Below are 23,430 nucleotides of genomic sequence, written 5' to 3' on the forward strand. Positions count from 1 at the left end.
GGCTTCACTGGAACAATGCAGCAAGCCAAGGACAGACATGTGGGCAAGAGAACAGGGTGGAGTGTTAAAATGGCAAGCGACAGAGAGGTTTGGGTCTTTCTTGCGGACAGACTGCAGGTGTTCTGCAAAGCGGTCGCCCAGTTTGCGTTTGGTCTCTCCAATGTAGAGGAAACCGCATTGGGAGCAATGAATGCAGTAGACTAAGTTAGGGGAAATGCAAGTGAAATGCTGCTTCACTTGAAAGGAGTGTTTGGGCCCTTGGACGGTGAGGAGAGAGGAAGTGAAGGGGCAGGTGTTGCATCTTCTGCGTGGGCATGGGGAGGTGCCATAGGTGGGGGTTGAGGAGTAGGGGGTGATGGAGGAGTGGACCAGGGTGTCCCGGAGGGAACGATCCCTACGGAATGCCGCCGGGGGGGTGAAGGGAAGATGTGTTTGGTGGTGGCATCATGTTGGAGTTGGCGGAAATGGCGGAGGATGATCCTTTGAATGCGGAGGCTGGTGGGGTGATAAGTGAGGGCAAGGGGGACCCTATCATGTTTCTGGGAGGGAGGAGAAGGTGTGAGGGCGGATGCGCGGGATATGGGCCGGACACGGTTGAGGGCCCTGTCAACGACCGTGGGTGGAAAACCTCGGTTAAGGAAGAAGGAGGACATGTCAGAGGAACTGTTTTTGAAGGTAGCGTCATCAGAACAGATGCGACGGAGGCGAAGGAACTGATTGGTGGACAGTCTATCATCAGAAATTGAGACAGAGAGGTCAAGGAAGGGAAGAGAAGTGTCAGAGATGGACCATGTGAAAATGATGGAGGGGTGGAGATTGGAGGCAAAATTAATAAATTTTTCCAGGTCCCGACGAGAGCATGAAGCAGCACCGAAGTAATCATCGATGTACCGGAGAAAGAGTTGTGGGAGGGGGCCGGAGTAGGACTGGAACAAGGAATGTTCCACATACCCCATAAAGAGACAGGCATAGCTGGGGCCCATGCGGGTACCTATAGCCACACCTTTTATTTGGAGGAAGTGAGAGGAGTTAAAGGAGAAATTGTTCAGTGTGAGAACAAGTTCAGCCAGACGGAGGAGAGTAGTGGTGGATGGGGATTGTTGGGGCCTCTGTTCAAGGAAGAAGCTAAGGGCCCTCAGACCATCCTGGTGGGGGATGGAGGTGTAGAGGGATTGGACATCCATGGTGAAGAGGAAGCGGTTGGGGCCAGGGAACTGGAAATTGTTGACGTGACGTAAGGTGTCAGAGGAATCACGGATGTAGGTGGGAAGGGACTGGACAAGCGGAGAGAAAAGGGTTAACAAGATCCTTAACAAGGTTCTTAGTTAATGTTCCCAACTAGGCAGATTTGGCACTTAGGTGTCGAGTATGGAGCCTGCAGCCCAGGCTTGTCCTGGTGGTCCATCTGTGGTGTGCTACCTGTTGGTTCATTGGATTAAAGCCTCCCGGGTGTCCCTGCCTCCCTGGAGTATGCCAGGATCAGCATCTACCCCCTTAGCATTTCCCTGTGTGTGCTCATCCTCTGACTCACTGCTGGACTCATCATGTGCAGCCGCAGACACTGCGTCAACATCTTCATCAACCACACCGTTCCCCCTTTCCAGCGCAAGTTGATTAAGAGCGCAGCATACAACCACTATCAGCGACACATGATCTGGGGGTATTGGAGTGCGCCCCCGAAAGGTCCAGGCATCGGAAGCACATCTTGAGTAGACTGATGGCTCTCTCCACCACATCCCTTGTGGAGGTGTGGCTCCTATTGCACTGCTGCTCAGCTTCAGTTCTTGGATGGCGGAGAGGCATCATGAACCACCTTCTGAGGGGATGGCCCTTGTCACGCAGCAGCCATCCATCCAGCCGGGCTGGAGCACTGAAGAGCCCTGGCACCTGAGAGTGTCTGAGGATGTAGGTGTCATGGGAGCTGCCTGGGTGCCTTGCACAGACTTGTAGAATCAGCATCCTGTGATCACACACTATCTGCAGGTTCATGGAGTGGAAGCCTGTTGACGAAGGCATCAGGCTCACCTGCTGGCACCTTGATGGCCACATGTGTGCAGCCTATTGCACCCTGGATGCGGGGGAAGCCAGCAACAGACGCGAAGCCTCTGGCTCGCTCCATGTAGCTTGCCTGGTCGCAACAGAAGTGGATGAAGGTCAATGCATGCCTGAAGAGAGCGTCTGTAACCTGCTTGACACAAGTGTGGACAGCTGATTGGGAGACACCGCAAAGCTCACCCACCGACCCCTGGAAGGAGCCAGAGGCATAGAAGTTAAGGGCAGCTGTGACCTTTAGAATCACTGGCATGGAGTGTCCGCCCACATAGTTAACGGAGATCTCAGGCCCAATCATCTGACCGATAGAGTTGACTGTCTCCCTTGAGAGACGGAGCCTCCTTCGGCACTGCACCTCAGACATATTGAGGTGGCTACTTCACCGCCTGTTTATCCTGGCAGCAGGATAGTGGCGTCTTCTGCAGCCCCTTCCGCCTTGGGCTACCTCTTGGCACTGCATTCTTTGTGCCTGTGCCTGTCCTCCCAAAGGTGGCTCCCCTGGAGGCTGAATGTGCTCCTGGCCTCCTCCCCCTTCTAGCCTTCCCTTCCTCCTCAGACGAGCTGCCTCCAGCGGAGAGTTCAGCTCCCATTCCCAGGCTAAGGGAAGGCTTCCTGAAACCTGCAGGCCCAAAAAAGATTCCTCACTGCAGAGTGCTGACCTGAAGGTTGTGAGTACAGACCAGGCAGCTGGTATGCGTTTTGAAGTATTGCAGATCACACAGACGAAGTATCAATAACTTTCAAAAATTAATATTTGACAGAGCACACACGTGACCCCACTGAGACCTCTTATCCCGCCCGTGGATGAGGTTTATACAAATGTGTCCTACCTGCTTGCCCATTGCGCCCATGAGTCGACCTGAAGATTGCACAGGCGCCGAAAAATTGCCATCAATTGGCGCCTCAAGGTCCCGTTAATTAATGGCGAGCATGTGAGAGCGTCTGTAACCTGCTTGACACAAGTGTGGACAGCTGATTGGGAGACACCACAAAGATCACCCACCCTGGAAGGAGCCAGAGGCATAGAAGTTGAGGAAATCATCGAGCTCCAGCCCAACGAAATATCGCAATGGTGCGTGGTGACGTTGGGACGCTCGCCCGACGTCACCGGGTGTCATTTTACGCCTTGGCGTGCGAGTCCTACCCCCGCACACCAACGGGAAAATTGTGCCCTATATGTTAGGACTCCAACGTAAATTTGGTTTTCCATCTGTTGAAGAAAAGCTGTGGTCAATGATTTTTGTGTGGCCTGGAGAAGCCGTTGGAATTATGGCTAAATAAACTTTTCCAAATATCTGGTGACATCATTGGCTGATATGGGAAACATTATTCACCACAATGAAAATCACAAATTATTTTTTTAATTTTCTCTCCATTTCAGGTTCTTCTTTCCTTTAGAAGCTGAATCATGTCATGCTGTTCTACAATTGCCGTCGGCCCCTCTGGTACCTAAGCTTAACAGTTTGTCTTTATAATAAAAGCAAAATACTTCAAATCTGAAATAAAAACAGAAAATGCTGGAAAAATTCAGCAGGTCTGGCAGCATCTGCAGAGAGAGAAACAGAGTTAACATTTAAAGTCCAATATGACTCTTCTTGCGAAGAAGAATCATGTTGGACTCAACACATATCTTTACACCTGAACCTACAGCCGGTATTTTCCGGCCCAGTTGTGGCAGGACCTGCCGTGGGATATTCTGCGGCCCAGCCAAAAGTCCAGTGACTTTCGGTGGGAGCAGATGATCCCAGCATCGGGCGGGGCTGGAAAATCCCGCCCTACATGCTGAGGCGTAGAAAGCTCTCAGCATTTCAACTGTAACTTTTGTTGGTGTAAGACGAGAAATAGCTTGGTCCAGCCTGGACCCCAAAGAAAAAGCGATATATATAGATGAAAAGCTATCACTTGATACCAGAGATTACCAGCAAGCAACACTGCAATGTAGTTGCTGGGATCGTATGCCTGCAACCTGTAGAATTTTAGGACCTAAGTGTTAGCAGGTTATTCCTCTTTGGAAGGTATAATTTGTCAAGCCTCCTCCTGTTCTGTTTCAATGACCCCTCACATGTAACCTCCAACTCATGTCAGTGACCAGCCAACAGAACTGGGAAGTCTGTCTGATTTTGTTTTCTTTCTGTAAACCAATGCTCAAAGTATTAATAATTATAATGGGCATTTTGATACTACTGCTGAACTATTATGGCCAGTTAGCGATGCAAAATATACTGTACAACTCCAAGCATATAGGGAAGAGTTTTACACTTGGCTTCATGTGTGAGGCCACTCAAGTGGATGTTTCATGTCGGTTGCAGTTATGCCTGCAGCCAATTAGTTCAACTTTTCAAAACATAGTTCCAGAGTCACCTAGGTGTTTTGAAAAAGATAGTGAAAAGTCAACAATCTCTTTATCAATTTTGCAAGTCTGACCAATGTTTAATCACTGGGTAGTAAAATTCTCAGCAAGCATTGAAATAGAGGGGCATACTTAATGCTGCTCTAAAAGTGGGAATACAAGCTGTGGCACAGTGCCCTCAATTTGAAGAATATGCAACTCTGATATTATAGGTTTGCAATGGAAAAGCCCCAATCCTGACCAAGCTGGAATACCCAGAGTCAGGGAGCAGTCGCTTCATTTCAATGCTGTGCCAGGTGCCTGTGCCACTGAAGGTGGGTGTTGACAGGGGAGGGAGGACAGGAAATTGGATCCACAAATCACCACTTGGGAAGGACCCCCCTCCCCCACCCCACCCACAAGTGTTGGCACACAGATAGATTGTGTCCCCTTTATAGGATGGCTAATCTGATCAGGAACAGCAATAATTTCTGCAGTCTTCCAGGGAGGATCCCAGCCTGCAGACTCAACAATTCAGCCACTAAGTTGACCTGTATACAAGGTTTATCAGAGTGCTCAGGTTGTTCATGGAAGCCAGGACTGAGGAAATTTCCATTCCCTCCTCTTGGCCCACACCATCTGATGTCAGGAGCTATTTGGGGTGGACGGAAACCCCACTCGCCCTAAGCTCCTTCATAAATGGTTAATTTTTGAAGATGCAGCATCCCCAAATCCTCCCAGCCATCCTGGGGGCATTTTAACATGGGTGAGCAAGTGGCAGTGGGGTTAAATAGGCAAAGATTCCAAGCATATTCAACCCATGACCTTCCAGGTTTAACTCAGGCAGGCCAAGGGGGTAGATAGACAACTCACCCCCAGGAGGAAGGTTGACAGTTTTAATATATTAACGAGGCTGGAAGCCTCAGATTTAACCTGAAGCAGACTGACTTCCTAGTGAGAAAGCTGTCAGGGTCAAAAATTCAAAAGTTTAAAGGTTAAAACTCCACAATTGGCGGGGAAACTTAGACTTATGGTTTTCACAAGCAAGACCAGAACCTTGACCACTCCTCCATCTTTTACCCAGCTCCGAGTGTGTCAGCAAGTAAAAGTTCCTTCCCCAACAGCATTGTCTGTGCCATCTGCATCTGACCTGTGCAACAGGAATACCCTGGGGCTTGGTCCCTACCAATTTATTGATTTTGTACATTTAATTTAATTTATTTTAATTCATAGCAATAGAAGAGATGGCAAAAAAAATCTATTTTACTCCCTTCTGTTCCACTGCAATGCATATAGTAGTGCTACTGGAGTAATATCTCTGGTTCCATCCATGTTCGTTGGCACAAAAGGTGAACGCAGGGCAAAAGTCCAATAGAAAATTCAATTTGTCTACGTGTCCACCTAGCAGTCCAGTGCATTCCCTGGTGGTCATTGAGAATCTATCCAAGGACGCTGGAGATTCCCACTCATGCTGACTTTCTTTTAAGAGCCTTCATTTTTTTTGAAAATTTTTTGAGAGGGAGAATCTCAATCTAACTGCATCTCATAATGGAGGGATAAAGGAATGCTATATATGTTGGAATTCCAAAATGGAAACAGGAAATGGTGGGAATACACAGCAACTTGATTAACATCAGAAAGGTGACAGTGTAACAGTTTGTGTGGGATCCTTCATCATTTTCTAAATAGTAAACCTACCTTTTAGCTGCTGTCTGACTAGCTTTTTCAAATTCATTCACAGAATGTGGGCTTCATTTGCTGGGCCAGCATTTATTGCCCATTCCTAGCTGCCATTGAGAAAATGGTGGTGAGCTGCCTTCTTTAACCGCTGTAGTCCATGTGCTGTAGGTACACCCACAGTGCTGTTAGGAAGCACTGTGCTGTATAGCTGTATATTTCCAGAATTTCCTGTAATTTTGAATTATCTATCACCAGGGGCAGAATTCTCCCTTTGACGAGCGGGGGCAAGGCCCGCTCGCCGACACATAAAATGACGTAAAATTTAGATTTTCAGTTTGGCTGAATTGGCTGCGCGCCGGCCAAACTGTCAAACGTCTATTAAGGCCAGTTAACGGGCAAATAAAACAATCAACTGAGCTGCCCATCCAACCTTAAGGTTGGCGGGCAGGCGAAGAGCCCAGGCGGCCTTCAGAAAAAACATGAAACCTCATCCACGGGTGGGATGAGGTTTCATGAGGGTTTTAAAATTTGTATAAAGTGTTTAAATAAAAGAAATTGACATGTCACAGCTCATGTGACAGTGCCTTTGATGAACTTTTGAATCTTGAGCCGTGCTCTCTGATGTAGCACTTTGTCTCAGGGAGATCTGTGCACTCCTGGCCCAGGGAATCCCCCACCCCCACCCCCCACCGCCCACACAGGGAGTGCACAGCGCTTCCGGGCAGACATCACACTGGGCGGGCCTTAAATGGCCCGCCCACATAAAATGGCGGCGCGCCCCCGGCCAAGGGCGCCGATCGGTAATCCACCCGCTCTCGCCCGTTCCTGCACAACCCCCCCGAAGGGGGGAAAATGCTGCCCCAGGTTTGCTGCATTGAAATACATGGATTAAATATTCTAAAATTATACTTCAAGAAGCCTAACTCTAAAAATTGATAAGTAAGGTTGGTTGTACTTAAAGTTGATAAGTCATTAGGATGGGATCAGGTGTGGAATTTTACGCCGGTGGTATTTAATGGTCCTGTCGAAGTCAATGTGCCACATTTTACAACCCCGCCCCCCACCACGAAGGAGCGGTAAAATTCCACCCAAGGATACTGAGGAAAATAAGGTTGGAAATTGCAGAGACAGCGGCTGTAGGGGTGGTGCCAGAGAACTGGGGAATTGCAAACGTCACGCCCTTGTTCAAAAAAGGGTGTAAGGATAAGCCCAGCATCTACAGGTCAGTTAGTTAAACTTAGGTAGTGAGAAAGCTTTTAGAAACAATAAACTGGGCCAAAGTTACAGTCACTTGGATAGAGTGGATTAAGTAGGGGAAGCCAGCAGGGATGTATTAAGGGAAAATTGTGTTTAACTAATTTGAGTTTTTTGATGAGATAATGGAAAGGGTTGATGAGGGTACTGCAGCTTATGTGGTGTACATGGACTTCCAAAAGACTTTTGATAAAGTGTCAAATAACAGGCTTATCACCTTTTTGGACTGGAGGGCAGTGTGTAGTGGGGTTCACCAGAGGTCAGAAATAAGACAACTGCTTTTTTTGATCGATATTAAGGATCTAGGCTTGAGTGAGCAGGGCACAATTTCAAAGATTGCAAATGACACAAAAATTGTAAGTATTGCGAAATGTGAGGAGAATAGTGATGGGCTTCAAGAGGACATAGGCTGGTGGAACGGACAGACATGTGCAGATGAAATTTAATGTAGTGAAGTGTGAAGTGATACATTTTGGCAGGAAGAATGAGGAAAGGCAATATAACTTAAAGGATACAATTCTAAAGAGGGTGCAGGAGAAGAGGGACCTGAGGATAAATGTGCACAAATCGTTGAAGGTGGTAGCACAGGTTGAGAAAGTGGTTAATAAGGCAGACAGGACCATGGGTGTTTCGTTGTGTGGTCAGGGCCTAGACGGAGGTTTTAGGGATTGTCTATTCTCCCAAAGTATGCTGCTCAGTCTGTCGTTTCCCAAGATCACTACCCTTTACTTACAGCAAGTATTTATACCTTTAGACCTCTCCACAAGTTTGAAGCTCTTCCCCTTCCAGATCTCTCTTTTTCTCAGTCATGTGATCTAGCATTATTATAACATCAGCATCATACATGCTTCTGATGTTAACTCTTTACTCTACATCTCCCCCAAATCTTTATTCCTATCACATTTATATCCTCTGACATCTCTCCCAAAATCTCAGACTTCAAAGGCTTGGTCTACAATGTGCCTTGACCAATCCCCCTGATCTAATTCTGATTTCCTTTTGAGGTTGAGGATATTCTGTACTTTCCCTTCTGTTGGTATGAGTGCTCATCTCCTGGGTGGCTGTAGAGCTTGTACTAAGTCTCCCTTCTTCTTCATCAGGATCTGAGTAGTAAGCCTAAGTTTCTATTGGCTTTCTCTCCAAGAATATTAAGGCACTGTGCTTTCTCCTTATGATATCCTGGTCTGCCTCAATCCTGTGCCATAAGACCATAAGACGTAGGAGCAGAAGTAGGCCATTTGGCCCATCAAGTCTGCTCTGCAATTCAATGAGATCATGGCTGATCTGATAATCCTCAACTCCACTTTCCTGCCTTTTCCCCATAACCCTTAATTCTCTTACTGATTAAAAATCTGCTTACCTCAGCTTGAATATACTTAACAACCCAGCCTCTACAGCCCTCTGTGGTAAAGAAATCCACAATTCACTACCCTATGAGAGAAAAAAATTCTTCCTCATCTCTGGCTTAAATGGGTGACCCCTTACTCTGAGGTAATGCCCTCTGGTCCTAGGCTCTCCAAAAAGGGAAAACAACGTCTCAGCATCTACCCTGTCAAGCCCCCTAAAAATTTTATATATTTCAATAAGGTCGCCTCTCATTCTTCTAAATCCCACTGAGTACAGGTCCAACCAACTGAACACTTCCTCATAACAAAATCCCTCCATACCCAGAATCAACCTCGTGAACCTTCTCTGGACTGCCGCCAATGCCAGTATATCTTTCCTTAGAGAAGGGGACCAAAACTGTTCACAGTATTCCAGGTCTGGTCTAACTAGTGCCTTGTATCCTTTTAGCAAGGCTTCCCTATTTTTATATTCCATTCCCTTTGAAATAAAGGCCAACATTCCATTTGCCTTCCCTATTACCTGCTGAGCTTGTATATTAGCTTTTTAGGATTCATGCACAAGGACTCCCAAATCCCTCTGTGCTGTAGCTTTCTCCATTTAAATAATATTCAGTTCCTCTATTCTTCCTGCCAAAATGCATAACCTCACATTTTCCCACATTCTATTCGATTTGCTAAGTTTTTGCCCACTCAATTAACCTGTCTATATCCCTCTGTAGGCTCTTTGTGTCATCCTCACCACTTGCCTTCCTACCTATTTTTGTGTCATCTGTAAATTTGGCGATAGTACATTCACTTCCCTCATCTAAGTCATTAATATATATATTGCAAATAATTGTGGCCCCAACACTGGTCCCTGTGGCATTCCACTATTTAAAGATTGCCTTCCTGAAAATGCCCCCCTTATCCCAACTCCCTGTGTGCTATTAATTAGCCAATCCTCTATCCATGCTAATATACTACCCCCAACACCATGGGCTCTTATCTTATTAAGTAGCCTTATGTGAGGTGCCTTGTTGAACGCTTTTTGGAAATCAAAATATATTACATCTACTGATTCCCCTTTATCTATCCTGCTTGTTACTTCCTCAAAGTATTCTAATAAATTTGTCAAGCATGATTTTCCCTTCATGAAGCCATGCTGATTCTGCTTAATTATATTATGCATTTCTCAGTGTTCTGTTATTACATCCTTTATAATAGACGCTACCATTTTCCCAATGAAGGATGTTAAGCTAACTGGCCTACAGTTACCTGTGTTTTTGTCTCCCTCCCTTTTTGAATAAGGGCATTACATTGGAAGCTTTCCAATCTTCTGGGACTTTTTCAGAATCTAAGGATTCTTGGAAGATTACTACCAATGCGTCCACTATTTGTGAAGCTGCTTCCTTTAACATCCTAGGATGCAACCCATCAGGTCCAGGGGACTTACATTCTTTGTTTTTCAATGATTCTGCTTACTCTCTGTTGGTCTCAGACCCTTACTCCCTCCTTGGGCTTCAGCACTGGTAGCTCATGTGCTCTATGCCTATGATTAAAGTTCCAAGCCTGGTTGCTTTTCTGTTCTTCATCCTGTTGTTTTACCCTCTTGTGGTGCTATTTGAGTTTTTGTTCTTGGCTGTTACAGGACATGTAAGGCAGTTAGAAATCATTTCTTTTACAGAGTGAGTAATGCCTGGCCACCAGGCTGATTGCTGTGCTATCACATGACATTTTGAAATTCCGAGGCAACCTTGGTGAAGTCTTTGAAGAATATCAGGCTGAAGTGTTCACGGTATGATTATTTGCTTGTTGAAGACTAGCAAGCCACAATGACTGTGAGGTGCCTGCACTGTTCAAAGTACTGCCATGGTATCAGATTAATGGGGGTATACTCTGACCATTCTTCCAAACAATATTCTTGTGCTTGGGGACATTCTTCATCTCATTGCTGGGCTTGTTTTATTTCCTGCAACATTTTTGCAATAGCTGGTAAGTGCTGAGTGATTAAGGATGTATTTCCTTAAACCTCCTCAATTAAGTGTAAATCCTTGTTTCATTCCTTCTGATGGTATTCGTGACAGTGAGCCTGATACTCTCCTTGCACATACTCGGTGATGGAGTCCCATCTCATCTATCTTAGTCTGAACTGCTGAATTCTGGGTGGCATCTTCACAATTTATTTCATGTTCAGAAGGGTGACAAGTGGCTAATGATCTTTGATTTTGAAATGCAATCCCATAACAGTCTGAAAATGTTTTGCATGCTCATGTTGCTGCCAATGCTTCTTTTTCCATCATGGTGTATCATTATTCTGTTTCTGTTGGTGACGTAGAGGTGTGGTAGACTGGTCTAAACTTGCTGTCTCTCTGCACATGAAATAAAACTCCCCCAGACCTGTAGACAATGCATCTGCTGCTACTATGTTTGGTAATTCTGGGGTGTAATGTGCCAATATTTCAGAAGAGATTAAAAGTTGTTTAATCCTTTCGAAAACATTTTGTTAGTCCACATTCCAGCACCACTATCGACCCTGTCTTAATGTGTTAACAGCTGTTTCAAGCCTCATTAACCTCTGCTAAATTTGGTAGGAACTTGCCTAATTAGTTGGTTATTCCGAGGAATCTTTGAAGCTCAGTGATGTTCACGAGTTGTGGAAATTCGCTGATTTTGTTTTTGTGCAGATCAACTGTGATTCCAGTGGCTTGTGCTATGTGACCTAGAAACCTCATGATAGGTTGGGCAAATTCACATCTTTTATTCAATGTTAGGCCTGCATTAAAGACTCACAGGACTGCTCTGACTCTGCAATCATGCTCTTCTCGCCCGGAAGTATGTCGGTATATGGCACGTTACTCCTTCCATGCCTTCTAGAGTGTGAGGCATTGTTCTCTGGAAAGTTTCTGGAGCAGACACTATTCCAAAGGGAAATCTATTGAAACAATAATGACTGAATGGCATTGCAAATGTGGTCAACAATCTGGATTCTATGTTCAGAGGCCACTGCTAAAATCCACTGATCATATCCAATTTAGTAAATAAAGTATTCTTGGCTAGGCTCTCATCCATTGAGGTCATCGGGTGGATCTCATGTTCCACTGATTTGTTTAGTTGAGTTCAATTTACGCAGCTTCTTATAGGGTCATTTGACTTTGGGACCATAACCATTCCTGAACACCATTTTGTTGGCATGGTAAGTGGTGAAATAACCCCTTGTTGCTGCATCTTTTGAATTTCACCCTTGACTTTGTCCAAGAGTGGGTAAGGGACTTTCCTTGGTTTGAAGAGGCAAATTGATTCAGCCTCTGCTTGTAAGGTGATATGGTACTCGGTTTTTAACTTCCCTAAGCCTGTAAACAATTTTGGAAATTCATTTTGAAATGGACTGCAGTAGTTCTCATCAGCAGCTTCATCCACTTTATAGATTACTTGCAGTTTTAGGCATGGCTTTCTGCTTAGTAGAGTGCATTCCTGGTTTTGAATGACATTGAGAGGTTCGAGGATTTCTCGATCTTTATATTTCAGCTTTGCCATGAGTTGGCCTTTCATTTTTGAAGCTGTCCCACCAGAACCTTGTAATTTAATAGATGAGGGTTGCACGTAATCTGTTTGAGCCATTTGACGTTATCCGATAAAGTAATAACCCCTGCTCCTGTGTCTAGTTTAAACTTTGTGGTATATCCATCCACTTTGAGCTTAATACTCTGATAGTTGTTTTTCGTATCATTTACCTCCCTGAGAAAGGTTAATTCCTTTGCTTGTGGTTCTTTCACTTCTTGTATGTGGCTCCGTTGTAAAATTTCTCCTTTTTACTGGTTGTCAGCATTTTCGAGTGACAAACTGCTTTGAAGTGGCTTATTTTTCCACAGTTCTGGCACTCCTACGCCCTGTTGGACAGTCTTCTTGATTGTGTGATTTGTTCCTGCCACACTGAAGACATTTCAAAGTGGTGGTTGGCATGCTTTCCCTACTTTGCCAGGCTTAGGCATGCTCTCTCTCTCTTATGGCCTACAAAATGAATGGTCTCACTCGATCTTCTCTATGGGACCTCTCCATCTCTGTGAGCAAATGCCCGATTCTGTTTCAAGCTCCATTTGCCTTGTAATCTGCATTGCTTTTACCAGTGTTAAATTCTCTCTTGCCTGCAAGAGATGTGATAATGCTTCATCTAGGACCCAGGCTGTGATTCTGTTGCGAATCAGCTCATCCTTTAAGATTCCATTATTGCAGTTCCCTGCCAACCTATTGAGATTGTTGATGAACAAATCCATGCTTAGGCCTAGTGTTTGTATTCTTTTATTAAATGTAGCCCTCTCTATTATTAAATTCCAAAAGACACTGAAATAGGAGTCAAAAGCTTGCAGGACTTCTTCATAAGAAATTGAAATTTCTGAAATTCCCTGCCTTGCTATCATGTTGTTAGTAATAGAACCTACTGCATAAAGTAGTATACTGACCTGATATTTATGATTTTTTGTGTACTCCTGAAGCAATTCTCTACCTTGTGAACCCTTTTCTCCAGTTGTCCTAGGTCTGAGACTGTTGCCAGCCTTCTGCTCTCTGAAATGGTTCTAGGAGTAGTAATGAGGATCCCATGCTACTGCTGAGCCATGGAATTGTTTCTGCTTCTGTGATGCCGCTTGCTGCTTCGGTCCTATGCTGTCTGGTCTCTGGGTCCGTGTCTCAGTTTGTATGTGCTGCTCCCGTGATGTTCGAACATCTTGTCCTTCCTTCTTATCAGCCCTATATCTTTTTAAGACTTGCAGGGTCTTTCACTAGCTGTCACCAGTTTTGTTGTATTGTCAGGGACTAGATGGGAGTTCTGGGGATTGTCTAATCTCCCAATGTATGCTGTTTGCATCCGTAGTTTCACAAAACTATTATTCATTATTTACAGCAAGTAATTACACATTTAGGCCTCCACATGAGGTTGAAGCTTCTCCTCCTTCCAGATCTCTCTTACTTCTCAGTTATGTGGTCATTATTACATCAGCATCATATGTGCTCCTGATGATAACCCTTTGTTCTACACTAGGCTCCGTAAATAGAGGCATAGAGTACAAAAGCAAGTAACTAAATAAGAACCTTTATTAAAAAAACTGGTTCAGCTTCATCTGGAGTATTGTGTCCAATTCTGGGCATCTCATTTTAGGAAGGATGTGAAGACATTAATGATGCAGAAAAAATTTATGAGAATAGTTCCAGGGATGAGAAACTTAAGTGGATATATTGACACAGTTAAGACTGTTATCCTTAGGGCAGTTTTGAGAGGAGATTTGATAATGGTGTGCATAAACCACAACAGGTCCACAGAGTAAATAACGAATAACCATTCACATTGGCGGATGTATTTAGAGCCAGGGGACACAGACTTAAGATGATTGGTGAAAGAACCAGAGGCGAAACAGTAAGTGGTTAGGATCTGGAGTGTACCGCCTGAGAGTATGGTGGAGGCAGATAGAAGCGTGGCTTTGAGAAGGGAATTGGACAATGATCTAAAGTGAAAAGATGTGTATGGCTACGGGAAAGGTGGGGGAATGGGGCTCCTGAGTTTCTCTTTCAGAGAGCTGGCGTGGACATGATGGGCCAAATGGTCTCCTCCAGTTCTGTAGCCATTCATGATAATATAACAATTTTCAACTAACTACTGAGCTCATCTCCACTCTGAGGAACTTGCAGCTCGAAAGAATGAAGGTGCTGCTTCCTATATTAAGAAAAGCCTGCCCTGTACATGCAGCCACACAGCCAAAGCATCACTAGCAGAGGACAAGTAATTTATTTTATAAGTGCAGGTCAATTCCAGGACCTTTTATACATGGAAAAATTATAAGAAATTGCTAATTCATTTGCTTTCTTAACACGTTTTTGTTACAGGGCTGTTAAAAGGATTCCAAAACCCCAGAGGAAACAAATGAGCTGATATTAAATGTTTTATCTGCAAGATCTTTTATTTTAACACCAGACTGCAACCTTCGCAGCACAGGCAAAGCACCTAAGCAGAACTGAAGGACGAACATTTTGTACTCAATAATCAGATCTGATTTTAGCAAGGAGAGCAAGTTAAAGTTACATCTTGGCAATATCATATTTACTTATTGAAACTTTTGCTGATAATGATTTGCCAGATTACTTTAATGTTGATGGATGCATCTGAAAATTTAGCTGAAATTTAACACATCCAATATAAACTGAGGTAGTTTAAAACAATGCTACCTGCAGTAACCAAATAACACCTAATATTTGCAGAACATGTATGCAATTAAAAATGTTTAAAACTTGCAGTTCTATAGCACCTTTTGTGACCATAGCATGTCCAAAAGGATTTAACAGCCAATTAAGTACTTTTGAAATGTGGTTATTGCTGTAATGTAGGAAAAGCAGCAGCCAATTTGTGCACAGCAAGGTCCCACAAACAGCAATGGGATAATGGCAAGACAATAAGGAGTTATCAAGGCCTAGCTGACTTCCCTGGGAGCAGACTTGCATAGCCTGCTTGGCATTCTTTGGGAATATGGATGCACACAGCTACGTACCCTGCATGCAGCCGAGCACCAGGAGCCGTTGCTATCCTAATGTCACACAGCCTAATGTTATGTCAAAATTCCAAATTTGGACAACACAGGTCCTGTCAATGCCTTCATTGTCCACTCTTGAAAAAGGAAATGTGAAACAGCAAGAGACGTCCTACATTGGTGTCATTTAAAAGGCCAGGAATCCTGAATTCAGGTATATTAAATTTTCTGAACTTTTTCAATTGTAAACTGTCTGAAAGTACAAGTGTTTTTTGGAGGTGTCTGTGTATTTGCCACCGGGATGGCTGAGCAGGTGGCTGTCCACATAAAAGCTACAACAGGTATGGAGGCAACAGTGGCAGTGCCTCTAGGTCTGCAGCACAACAGGGAGTTGGAGCAGAGACTGCAGGGAAGGCAGGCTCTGCACAATGCACTCTGGCAAGCTGGAGCCAGACTCCTCCATGCACAGTGACAGGAGAATGCCTGCCAGTGCACCCAACATTGGTGTGCATGTAGTCAGCACTCTTCTGTATGAACCCCCCACCCACACCCCACTGCCCACCGGCCCCCGCCAATTGAGATCCTCTGCAGTGGTACTCATCTGTGGCCTCACCCTCTGGTGAGCTTGCAACCAGATCATTCTTTATCCCTAGTCTACTTGCAGTCCACTCATGCCTGGCTGCTCACCACATGCTGGTCTCCAACTCTATACTATCCTCCAAGGTAACTGCAATGCCAGTGACCTGGTGACTGAGAGTGTCAGATCAAGTGATGGAGTCTCTTCATCAATGCTGTGCTGTTGTCCTCTTTCCTCCTCCTGAGGTTCCTGGGGCTAGGCAGGCAGCAGTTCTTGGTTGTACGAAACAGGAACTCAGAAGGGGAAGGTAATTGTGAGGAAATGGACAGGGATTCATGCTCAGACCATCTGTCGTTTGTTCATGCCAATTGGCAGGATGAGGGAGCTGGGAGTTGAGAAGGGAGATAAGGCAAGATGATACAATCGTCCTCAATATTATCAGCAACAACAGATGCCATAGGCCCCATCGCAGCTAGCCCCATGATGCTGAGAGCCATTTCTTTCTGTAGCACTCAGGGAATGTAGCATCCTTGTCCCCTCTTGGCTCTACTCCCTTCTATTGTGTGCCACTTGTCCTGCAAGAGAGAGGATAGAGTGCCAGTGACTGCATTGCACTATGTTTTGGTGATGTGCCTGCCATAGGTGAATAGCTGGAGGCGTGTGGAAGCAGTGAGAGATGGATGTGAGGATAGCAGGATTAGTAGGTCTGAAGGGGACTATCTGAATGTGAGAAATTGGTTCTGAATATCAGGAGCTAGGTGAATGATGGGGATGTGGTGCATTGAGCAGTGAGAGGTTGGTGGTGCAGTGATAGGAGATGCCACATAAAGATGCATTAACTGACCTTAACCACCCCAGAGGTCATTAGGCCTCTTGTGGCACTGCTGCTAAGTGCTCATGTCCAAAGTTTTAGAGTTGACCTCCCTGACCACTTGCTGCCACTCTCTTCTGCGGTTGGTCCATCAAGATCTCCTGGAACCTATAGGACCATGGTATATCTCCTCCTGGCCCACCTGCAAGACTAATGCCTCCAGTGCCATGCTTGCCAGTCTAGATCCCACTGTCTGCCCTGGTGTTCAGTTTCCAAGAATTTCCACTGCAGCAATATTTTGACAGTTAAGAGGCAGCCTGCCTTTAAGAGCAGACTGCCTATCCTTGCGGGCTACAGCAACGCTGCCTGAGCCTCCTGCCGTGTGTCTAGCTCACTGGCAGCTTTGACAAGGAGAGAGCAGCACTGGAGGGGTAGGAACTAGCACAAAAATCATTCAGGTGAGATGGGTAGACAAATTGTGTTTTATTCATTTGGCTCAAAAATCAGAGTACGTGAATTTCATGTCTAATCTGTTTCTTTAGTGGTGTAGGTTGAATGATAAATATTAGTCAGAACATTAGGAAATCTCCCCTGTTCTTCTTTGAATAGTAAAACGGGATATTTTAAATTGACCCAAGGGTAGGAGGGGCCTTGGTTTAACATCTCATCCGAAAGATGAGAACTCCAACAGCACTCACTCATTACTGCACTCAAGAATCGGCCTGGATTTTAAGCTCCAATCTCTTGATCAGTAATTGAACATCTGACCCTTTGACTCAGAAACAAGGATGCTAACACTGAAGTAAGGCTGACACCTCGGTAATATACAGAATTCACATTTAAGGCAATGAAAAGCGACTCCAACAAACTGCGGTGTAACTATGGGATCCTTGACTAATATATGCCTCATGGGACTTCCTGCTCTTCGTTATACAGTTGTAAATAATTTATGCAGAGCAAAGGGTGAGTCAGCTACAGAGCACTCAAAATCTCCTAGCCAGCCCTGAAGAAGAGCCATACAGAATCGAAACGTCAACTGTTTCTCTCTCCACAAATGCTGTCAGACCTGCTGAGTTTTTCCAGCATTTTGTTTTTGTTTCAGATGTCCAGCATCTGCAGTATTTTGCTTTTATCTCCTAACAGCTAGTTCAATAAAGGAACATTTTCAAACCAGTTATACAAAGAATATGCATAAGTAATTAATTTTAAGTAAATGAAAAAGTGGCATCTGCGCAATTGTTCTTAAATGACATTAACATACGAGCCAGAGAAACAAAGGAGATTTTGCCTGTCTACACTATATTGTGTGTGTCTGTGCGCATGAACATCCAAGTTGCCAAAAGGGAGGGATTGGAATTCAAGGTCAACAAGGATGAAATCAATAGCAAACCTATATGAGTTTTTGGTGATGGTCTTCAACTTCTGCCCGAAACTGGCATAATATCATTGAAGTAATTTTGAGGATCAGGCCTCATTTACATGTCACCAGCAGGTGCCAAGTTTGAGCCCAGTTCCAGCCTGCCAGCTGTGGTAAGGTAGGTTTTCAAGGTAAGGTTCGCAGGAGGATTTGTCAGTGGTGATGGGAGGATGGGGATGGAGGGGGCTCCCTTCTCACTGACATGAAGAATCTGCATGTGCACCGCCAATCCCACTTTACTGTACTCTCCACGCTTGCTCTTCTCCTTGTGACCGCCAGTCGGGGCACAGTAATTGCCCCCCACTCCCTGCAGTAATTGGCCCCCTCTCCCCCACCCACTAAACTAACTGTTGCCCTTTCTCCCCCACCACCCACCACCCCCCCTCGCACTGACTAATTGGACCCCTCTTACCCACCTCGCCCCACACTGGCTAACTGGCCCACTGCCCCCTCCCCACGCAATAACTAATTAGCTGCCTCCTTACCTTACCCTCACCCCGAGCTCACTAACTGGCCTCCTCTCCCCCCACACCCCCACCCCCTCTCCTCACCCCCCCCCCACCCACACTCTCACTCACTAACTGGCCCCCTCTTCCATCCCCCATCCCACCCCACCTCTCGCTAATTGGCCCCCTCTCTCCCCCTCACTCCACCACCCTGTACTCACTAACTGGCCCCCTCTTCCACCCCACCCCTCCAGCACTCAGTAACTGGCCCCCACTCCCTCCCTCCCCCCAACTCACCAACTGGCCCCCTCTACCCTCCGCTCTCCCCACACAAATTGGCACCCACACCCCCCACCCCCACACCAACAGGCTCCCTTTCTCCGCCCCCCCCCCCCCACCGCAAATAAAAGCACCCTTTTCCCCACTCACTAACTGGAACCCTCTCCCCCATCCCACGCACTTCCCCCCTAGCACCCCCTCCCTCCCCAACTAACTGGTCCTCTCGCCTCCCCCGACACCCCAACTCACTAACTGGCCCCCCTCTATACCCCACCCCACTCACTGACTGGCCCACCCCTCTTTCCCACCTCTCACTAACTGGCCCCCACTCCCTCCCCCTGCCCACTCACAAACCGGCCCCCTCTCTCCCCACTCAGTGATAATCCCCCTCTCCCTCTACCTCCTCGCAGTGATAATCCCCCTCTCCATCTACCTCCCCACAGTGATAATCCCCCTCTCCCTCTACCTCCCCACAGTGATAATCTCCCTCTCCCTCTACCTCCCCACAGTGATCATCCCCCTCTCTATCCCTCCCCACAGATAATCCCCCTCCCTACAGTGATAATCTCCCTCCCCATAGTGATAGTCCCCCTTCCCCCCCGTGATAATCCCTCTTCCCCCCCGCCATGATAATCCCCCTCTCTCCCTCCCTCCCCAAGCAGTGATAAACCCCCTCCCCACACAGTGATAATTCCCTCCCCACCCCCTCCCCACACAGTGATAATCCCCCTACCCCTCCCCACAAAGTGATAGCCCCCCGTGATAATCCCCCCTCCCTCTCCACACACAGCGATAATCCCCCTCCCCTACACAATGATAATCCCCCTCCCCTACACAATGATAATCCCCCTACCCACTCCTCCCCACAGTGATAATTCCCCCTCCCTCCTCCCCATAGTGATAATGCCCCTCCCCCCACACAGTGATAATCCCCCTGCCCCCCACAGTGATAATCCCCCTCCCCGCCTCCTCCTCCTCAGTGATAATCCCCCTGCCCCCCCCAGTGATAATCCCCCTCCCCGCCCCCCACAGTGATAATCCCCTTCCCCCTTCCTCCCCACATAGTGATAATCCCCCTCCCCCCACAGTGATAATCCCCCTCCCCACACAATAATCCCCCTCCCTCTCTTCCCCATAGTGATAATCCCCCTACCCCCTCCTCCCCAGTGATAACCCCCTCCCTCCTCCTCCCCACAGTGATAATCCCCTTCGCCCCTCCTCCCCACAGTGACAATCCCCCTAACCCCCCTCCCCACAGTGACAATCCCCCTAACCCCCTCCCCACACAGTGATAATCCCCCTCCTCCCGAGTGATAAAGTCCCTCCTCCCCAGTGATAATCCTCCCCCCCCTCCTCCCCACACAGTGATAATCCCCCTCCCTCCTCCTCCCCACAGTGATAATCCCCCTCCCTCCTCCTCCCCACACAGTGATAATCCCCCTCCCTCCTCCTCCCCACACAGTGATAATCCCCCTCCCTCCTCCTCCCCCCCACACAGTGATAATCCCCCTCTCTCCCTCTCCACACAGTGATAATCCCCCTCTCTCCCTCTCCACACAGTGATAATCCCCCTCTCTCCCTCTCCACACAGTGATAATCCCCCTCTCTCCCTCTCCACACAGTGATAATCCCCCTCTCTCCCTCTCCACACAGTGATAATCCCCCTCTCTCCCTCTCCACACAGTGATAATCCCCCTCTCTCCCTCTCCACACAGTGATAATCCCCCTCTCTCCCTCTCCACACAGTGATAATCCCCCTCTCTCCCTCTGCACACAGTGATAATCCCTCTCTCTCCCTCTCCACACAGTGATAATCCCCCTCTCTCCCTCTCCACACAGTGATAATCCCCCTCTCTCCCTCTCCACACAGTGATAATCCCCCTCTCTCCCTCTCCACACAGTGATAATCCCCCTCTCTCCCTCTCCACACAGTGATAATCCCCCTCTCTCCCTCTCCACACAGTGATAATCTCCCTCTCCACACAGTGATGATCTCCCTCTCCACACGCAGCTAGAAGGTCGGAGCCTAAAGACAATATTTGGAGCAGCCGCATTCCCGAATCCAGCGCTGTCGCAGCGCCACACCTGGCGAACATGAGAATTGCGTGGTTGGTGAAAATAAAGTCCAGACAACTGGTGTTTCCGGATTTCAGAGTTCCAGTCTGGCAAGGTGACAGAATACGGGGCAATTTTGTACGGGGCGCGGGACAAATGTTAAAAATACGGGGCAATCCCGTGAAATATGGGACGGTTGATCAGTCATCTATTAATGTCATCTTGCTCCAGAACCCTGTGACAGAGAGCATTTCCCTCTCGGGCACAGCTGGGATTCTGCATGTAAAGTTAAGAATCAATTTGACTAAATATTCAGTTATCCAATCACAGACACACAACTGGATGTCTCTAATCTCTTTCAGAAATTCTTGATTAAAAGCATATGTCAGAAAGAGGTCACAAGATTGATGATCACCTCCACGTGTTTTCATAGGAAACGCTGCAAGTTTCCAGCGAGGCTTGTTGCAGTAATTCTTGCTTTTACTATTAAACAAACGTGACGGAAACTGCAATATCAAACTGGGAAATATTTTGGTGCGAAATTATGGTGATCTGTGAGCAAGCGGCGTTCCACTTTTTATACCTGTACTTGTAGTTAAAGAGGAAAGCTCCGAGCTCGTCATTGAGAAAAAATTGGCAACTTTTTTTTTTCATTTGAAGGTGGAAAACAGCCATAAAAGCTAGACGTATGATGCTAGTGATGTTTTAATAATGTGTTGATATTATTTAAATCATCATCTTGCGCGTTTGTAAACAAATGAATAAAGATTTGCAAGTATTTTTATGGTTAACATGCCTCTTTCAAATTAAAGGAAGTTTTCTTAATCTTTGACTCTATTGGTTACCAATATAAAATGTTAGCTTGTTACATTGTCCTAGATCACAAGTTGAATAATGAAGTAAAATTCAGTTTCAGTCCTGTGCTACATCCCTAAGCAAGATAAATATTTTTCACCTTTTAGCAAATGATTGCCATAGTAAATGGTTGCCAAATTTCATCTTAAGAGGATTTTCTTTTGTAAAATGTAAATCTATTCCATCATAGAAATATCAATATTATGGAGTACAAATACATACCTCAGATGAATGCATTCATTATTAAAGGATGCAAATGATATTCATTGAAACTCATTCTCTAAATTTTCATTTAAATATTTATCCAACAGAATTTGCCATAAACATATGTGTTTTTTGATTATCACATTTGCAATGCCAACAGACACAGATTGTGTGAAGAAACTGTAATTATTAATTCAATGCTTTGGCTGGGCAGAAGTGATGTATTTGACAAAAGTCAAAAGGAATGAAGCTGTGCTGTGGACATTCCACATTTTCATCTGTTTTTATTAATATTTTCACTATGAATGGATCCGTTTAAAAAGGAAATCACCATAAAATAATAAAGTACCATGAGTGTTTGAACTGCAACTGTTTTTTGATTTGGTCATAGAAATATTTTTGTTTCTGAAAAGATTTTGGTGTCATTCAGACTATGTTCACAACTGTCAAAAAAGAACAAGACAGTTCCGGAATTATGTGATAACATACCAAAATAGAAATAAAATTACACTAATATCTAACCATTGTGCATTATAGCTCTGTATTAAGGACTCAAGGCCCAATCCTTTAAGTTGCAGGGCATTGTCAAAGAGGCTTTATTTAACATCTGTCAGTATTTCAATATTTCTTGTTAAACCTAGAGATGTGTAACAAATTATTTCCAAGTGGATGGGTGAAATTAACCTTTGTAAATGCTCTAACTTCGCCGAACAGTCTATAAGATGTGCCTCATTTCACAATCTAAGGAAGTTTGGTGACACAGCAACATAATTGTTGTAGACTGTTGCTAGCATAATGTGGCATTTTAAGAATTTTAAAATCTGCATTATGTCCTAATGCAATCAAAGTCCGAGCAGACTTTCTGTGCACATACACGTTTTAGCTCTATTCTCTAGCTGATGGACACCATGAGACAGAAAGAGAAATTATCATTGCAGCAAAACAAAGAAAGGTTGCCAAACACAAATGAAATGAGGTCATGTGTTTTACCCAAGCAAACAACCTTTCAGTCCAGAAATATTCAGCTAAGATGAAGCTTTTTCCTATTGGGTGACTTGGGACCTACAGCAAACTATCAAATTAATTATACACAGTAGGTGACTAATGAGTAATATCATAAAGATTAAACAAGTCAATGCATTACAGCTTAATTTACTGAAAGAAAATCATGTAAATATTTATTAGAATTTACATAAATTTTGTTATCTTTGTATATGTTTATTTTGCCTGGATTTTTTCAAATTGGCTCAAGTTTTGTAAGCACTTCAAGAGAGCTACAATGAGCAATGTAAATATTTTAATTAAAAAATGGATAAAATAGCTTAAACGCTATTTATCTGTTGACATTTTATGTATCTTACTTTACCTGATTAACATTAGCCATTCATAATTCACAGTACAGATAATGCAGAGACTTTCAACAAAATACATTCACAATGGTGTTTAAACCAGATATTTGTTTTTATACAATGTGCACATCTGGACAATAATTTTGCATACAATAGCAGGTAATATGGGTAAGGTATAATTTCTAAAATAATAACCCACCTGAGGAGGAGACTTAAAAATAAAGACTGCCTCATTTTCCTATCAAATAGCAGAAAAAAATTAAAGCTTAATAACAATAACAATTC

At 45.2% G+C, this 23,430-nt stretch overlaps 1 protein-coding gene across 1 annotated transcript in view; it reads right to left on the reverse strand.

Annotated features, from left to right (window-relative positions):
* The window catches only part of kcnip4a (potassium voltage-gated channel interacting protein 4a), a 417,695-nt gene that overhangs the window by 393,267 nt on the left and 998 nt on the right, over positions 1–23,430 (reverse strand). The window lies entirely within an intron of this gene.

The sequence above is a fragment of the Cetorhinus maximus genome, chromosome 1, assembly GCF_964194155.1.
Source record: "Cetorhinus maximus chromosome 1, sCetMax3.hap1.1, whole genome shotgun sequence".
In the NCBI taxonomy this organism is placed as follows: domain Eukaryota; kingdom Metazoa; phylum Chordata; class Chondrichthyes; order Lamniformes; family Cetorhinidae; genus Cetorhinus; species Cetorhinus maximus.